Genomic DNA, 6,254 nt, shown 5'->3' on the forward strand with positions numbered 1-6,254 from the left:
ATTTTATTTTATTTTATTTTATTTTATTTTTTAAGTAGGCTCCATGCCCAGTGTGGAACCCAACTCAGGGCTTGAACTCACAGCCCTGAGATCAAGACCTGAGCCAAAATCAACAGTCAGATGCTTCACCAACTGAGCCACCCAGGAGCCCCTATAAATAGCTTCCCCCCCCATAAGTAGCTTTTAAAAATTGATGGGAATATTAGATGATTCTACTTGTATGAGGTACTTCAAATAATCAGATTCATAGAGACAGAAGGTAGAATGGAGGTTATCAGGGGCTGAGGGGAGTGTGCTACTGGGAATTCTTGCTTAATGGGTACAGCATTTCAGTTTGGGATGGTAAAAAGTTCTGGAAATGGATGGTGGTGATGGTTGCACAAGAATGTGAATTCAGGGCGCCTGGGTGGCTCAGTCGTTAAGCGTCTGCCTTCGGCTCAGGTCATGATCCCAGGGTCCCGGGATCGAGTCCCACATCGGGCTCCCTGCTCGGCGGGAAGCCTGCTTCTCCCTCTCCCACTCCCCCTGCTTGTGTTCCTGCTCTCGCTATCTCTCTCTCTGTCAAATAAATAAAATCTTTAAAAAAAAAAAAAAAAAAGAGTGTGAATTCACCTTAGGCTACTGGACTGGAGAATTAAAAATGTTTACACAGTAAATTTTTTTTTAAAGATTTTATTTTTAAGTAATCTATATACCCAGTGTGGGGCTCAAACTTACGACCCTGAGATCAAGAGTTGCATGCTCCACTGACTGAGTCAGCTGGGCGCCCCCAGCCTTTTTTTTAAGACGTGGTAAATTTTATGTCATGTATATTTTACCACAATAAACAGTTTTTAAAAATTGATGGGAAATATCATCTTCACAAATGGGATTGTTAAACTACCTCTGTGAACAGTAGACTCTTTGTACTTGTTTATTGGGTTGAAGGTCGTGGGAGAGAAGAAATTGCATGAGGTGTTTAGCTGGCATGTACTAGAAGATTTCATGTTACACGTTGCCCAGTGTGTTGTGTATGTTCCAAAAAAAAAAGCATAGTATATTTAAGGTTCGGTACTCTCTGGGTTTCAAGCACCCATATATCCTGCAGATAAGGGGAGATTACTGTACTTCTGTTTACCCGTTTATTGAAGGATATAATAAAGGATACAGATGAATAGCTAGGTAAAGAGACACATAGGGCCAGATCTGGGAGGGTCCCAAGAGCAGGGGCTTCTGCCTCCATGGAGTTGGGTTGCATTTATCCTCCCAGTATGTGGATATGTTCACCAAACTGGAAGTTCCCCAAATTCTACACTAGTGGGATCTTATGGAGGCTGCCTCACATAGGCATGATCAAGGATTAACTCCATTTCTACCCCCCTTCCCTCTCTGGAGGATAGGGGATAGGGCTGAGACTTCCAAGCTTCTGATCTTGGCTTCATCTTTCTGGTGACCAGCCCCATGCAGGAGCCATCCAGGAGGTCACCCAGAGTCATTTAGGAATTTACAAGGGTTTTAGGAGCTCTGTGTCAAGGACAGGGTTAAAGACAAATCTTAGAACAAGAGATGTTCCTAGTGTCCTTATCACTTAAGAAACGAAAAGGTTTTAGGAGCTCTGTACCAGGAACTGGGAGCAGAGACCAGTATATATATATATATTTTCTATGATCTCACACCATATCTCCCAGTTTCTGTGGGAGGGTAGGAGCCTAGCTTCAGTGGGCGCCTACCAAGTTGCAAAGCTACCTTCTGTCATAAATGCCCAAAATAAGTTTATTTTTCCTCTGGATAAAGCAATTAGCACACACAGATGGCCACCTCAATTACCAGGTGAATCTAGGATGGACTATGTGTGACAAATGGTGCTGTCAGGTCCTCTTACTTGAGCATAATTATGTTTTATCTTTAGAACATATAAGTCATGAGTTGTATCTGCTCCGTGCGAGAAGGAATGCCAGGAAGATAGGGTAGGATTTCTTCCTGTCTTTTCAGGCTCTCCGTGGATTGTCTGTGACGGGCATCACATCCTGGGTTAATCCTTATTCAGTCAGGGTTAATCCTTATTCAGTCATAAAGCTCTTTTCTGGGGCGCCTGGGTGGCTCAGTCGGTTAAGCGTCTGCCTTCGGCTCAGGTCATGATCCCAGGGTCCTGGGATCGAGCCCCACATCGGGCTCCCTGCTCTGCGGGAAGCCTGCTTCTCCCTCTCCCACTCCCCCTGCTTGTGTTCCCTCTCTTGCTGTGTCTCTCTCTGTCAAATAAATAAATAAAATCTTTAAAAAAAAATTAGAAAAAAAAAAGCTCTTTTCTTTCTCTAAAACTTTTGTGGAGAGGATTTCTGGGTTGGGAGGAGATTTTGTAATTCTGTTTCCCCAACAGTGACAACAGTAGAGTTAGTAACCTAACACATTTTATTCACTTTGTGTTGTTAGGAGTCCATAGAAAGACTGTCTTCTGAAATGATTTTGGGAGTGAAATTGTAAAACCACATCTCATTTGGTGGGTTGTTTTTGGAGAAAAGGAATCAAAGGTTCCAGACCATAACATTCCTAATCAGAAGTCACCTTCAGATATAACCATTGTCACAGGAGTGTAGTTTATCCAACACTACTGTGTACACAGTGGACAAATTTAAGTCCTTATTTGAAACAAGTAGCTTTTCTAGGTGGTTAGAAGTACATAAAGCATGTTAAAAGCAGAGGTAGTGAAATAACACATTTTATAAATATCCTTTTGTTAAAATTCACATGAAATGGTGTATTTTGGAAATGGAACGGTCAGACTACCTCTTTGAGCAGAACACATTGTGTTCGTGCTGGTTCAGGGAAGAGGGAAGAGGGAAGAGAAGAAAGTGCCAAGAGCTCGATGCTAGTCTGCTTATAGTTAGACCAGAGGAACCATCATCCTCTTGTGTTCTGTGCATTCTGTTTTAATTTGCCGTGTACATAGTGTATGTAAAGGATCAACATGTTCAAATTTTATAATGTCTCGTCTTTCTAGATGTCAAAGAAAGCGTGTGACAAAAATGGAGTTAGTAAGTTGGATTTTGGGTGAATCCACCCCTTGGCGGTAGATGAGTTTCTGTACTTGAGTCATTGCAGTGGTGGAAGAGGGCGAAGAGGAAAGGTGCAGAGAGGGGCACTTTGCTACTGTCTCCAGATCTGGAGGACAGTTCTGGATTATGTCCGTCATTCTGTGTGTGTATTTTTTATGAAGTGTCAGCATTTATTGGGGACAAAGCTCAGTCTTAATTTTGCAACTTGGAAGCTTTTTGGATGTCGCAAGGTGACAATGTATGATAAAAAGTAAAGCTAGTGAATTAATAGACTTGTAAATATCTTTAAAAAATAATTACTAGAAAAGAAGCATCTTGGACATGGTATTGTGGAGCCACCTCTAGGCAGTGACTACCAGGACTTGTACATTAGGTCAGTGGCGGGGAGGGATGTAGGCGTATAGATTCATCATGTTTACACTTTGATGATAACATCAGTACATGTGTATAACTCTTTTGGCTATGCTGTAGGACTATACTGTTAATTAATTCAACAGAAAAATACCTTGATAATATTTTAATAAAATATCTGATAATTAATTCCCTTAAAATCATTGTACTTTATTGCTTTACATCTCACTTAATATTGAGCATAGGGAATGCAGTATTTTCGTTGTAATTCTGTTAATATCCTTACCTAGGGATCTGTTCCCATTTTTTAAAGTTTTTATTTTAATACAATATAGTGATTCAGCGGTTCCATACATTTCTCAGTGCTCATCACAACAAGTGCGCTCCTTCATCCCCATCACCTATTTCACTCATACCCCCACCCACCTCTCCTCTGGTGACCCTCAGTTTGTTCTCTATAGTTGAGTCTGTTTCTTGTTTTGTCTCTCTCTTTTTCCCCTTTGCTCATTTGTTTTGTTTCTTAAATTCCACATATGAGTGAAATCATGTGGTATTTGTCTTTTTCTGACTGACTTATTTCACTTAGCATTATACTTTCTAGTTCCATCCATGTTGTTGCAAATGGCAAGATCTCATTCTTTTTTATGGCTGAATAATATTCCATTGTATATTTATACCACATCTTCTTTATTCATTAGTCGATGGACACTTGGGCGGCTTCTATATCTTGACTATTGTAAATAATGCTGCTATAAACATAGGGGTGCATGGATCCCTTTAAATGAGTGTTCTTGTATTCTTTGGCTAAATACCCAGGAGTGCGATTGCTGGATCATAGGGTAGCTCTATTTTTAACTTTTTGAGGACCCTCCATACTGTTTTCCACAGTAGCTGCACCAGTTTGCACTCCCACCAATAGTGCGAGAAGGTTCCTTTTTCTCCACATCCTCACCGACACCTGTTGTTTCTTGTGTTGTTGATTTTAGCCATTCTGACAGGTGTGAGGTGATATCGAATTGTAGTTTTTATTTGCATTTCCCTGATGATAAATGATGATGAGCATCTTTTCATGTGTCTGTTAGCCATCTGTATGTCTTTTTTGGAGAATAGAGGCCTGTTGACTTTTTTTTTTTTAATGACATTTTTGTTCCCAAGTGTATCAGGAAATTACTAATTACTACTATTAGTAGTAGTATTACTCCAGAGGAACAGAACCAGGACTGATTGATTGTTTGAATGATTGGAATTGGTTCTGTAAACACCTAGAAATAATGTTTAATCTGGGCGCCCTATTACCGGTCAAGTTAACACATAAAATTAGCTATTACACCAAGAAAATCAGTAATTCTTTCTTTTTTCCTTCTTTTTAAAGTAGGCTCCATGCCCAGAGTGGAGCCCAATGCAGGGCTTGAACTCATGACCCTGAGATCAAGACCTGAGTTGAGATCAAGAGTCGGAGGCTTAACCAACTGAGCCACCCAGTCTCCCCTCTTTCTTTTTTTTTCTGATTCAGTTGGTGTAGTATACCCTTGGCTATCAAAATACTCATGGCTTTTGGACTTGGTATTGGTAAATAGTCATGATCATGATGTGTGAAAATGTACAGTATATATACTGTATAATCTTAACCACATAAAAACATTTGCTTAGTTCTGTGTATACACACGTAGGACCTACAGGACACATCAGAGTCTCAAGTGCTTACGATTGTGGATGGGGTTTGTGCACTTTCTTTCCTGTGTTTTTCAGTTTCCTATAATGTACACGTTAACTTTTTTTAATTTTTTTATTGTTATGTTAATCCCCATACATTACATCATTAGTTTTAGATATAGTGTTCCATGATTCATTGTTTGTGCATAACACCCAGTGCTCCATGCAGAACGTGCCCTCCTCAATACCCATCACCAGGCTAACCCATCCTCCCAACCCCCTCCCCTCTAGAACCCTCAGTTTGTTTTTCAGAGTCCATTGTCTCTCATGGTTCTTCTCCCCCTCCGATTTCCCCCCCTTCATTCTTCCCCTCCTGCTACATTCTTCTTCTTCTTTTTTTCTTTCTTAACATATATTGCATTATTTGTTTCAGAGGTACAGATCTGAGATTCAACAGTCTTGCACAATTCACAGCGCTTACCAGAACACATACCCTCCCCAGTGTCCATCACCCAGTCACCCCATCCCTCCCACCCCACCCCCCACTCCAGCAACCCTCAGTTTGTTTCCTGAGATTAAGAATTCCTCATATCAGTGAGGTCATATGATACATGTCTTTCTCTGTTTGACTTATTTCGCTCAGCATAATACCCTCCAGTTCCATCCACGTCATTGCAAATGGCAAGATCTTATTCCTTTTGATGGCTGCATAATATTCCATTGTATATATATACCACATCTTCTTTATCCATTCATCTGTTGATGGACATCTTGGCTCTTTCCACAGTTTGGCTATTGTGGACATTGCTGCTATAAACATCGGGGTGCACGTAGCCTTTCGGGTCCCTACTTTTGTATCTTTGGGGTAAATACCCAGTAGTGCAATTGCTGGATCATATGGTAGCTCTATTTTCAACTTTTTGAGGAACCTCCATACTGTTTTCCAGAGTGGCTGCACCAGCTTGCATTCCCACCAACAGTGTAGGAGGGTTCCCCTTTCTCCGCATCCCCGCCAACATCTGTCATTTCCTGACTTGTTAATTTTAGCCATTCTGACTGGTGTGAGGTGGTATCTCATTGAGGTTTTGATTTGGATTTCCCTGATGCCGAGCGATATTGAACACTTTTTCATGTGTCTGTTGGCCATTTGGATGTCTTCTTTGGAGAAATGTCTGTTCATGTCTTCTGCCCATTTCTTGATTGGATTCTTTGTTCTTT

This window comes from Phoca vitulina, unplaced genomic scaffold (assembly GCF_004348235.1).
Source record: "Phoca vitulina isolate PV1807 unplaced genomic scaffold, GSC_HSeal_1.0 scaffold285, whole genome shotgun sequence".
Lineage (NCBI taxonomy): Eukaryota > Metazoa > Chordata > Mammalia > Carnivora > Phocidae > Phoca > Phoca vitulina.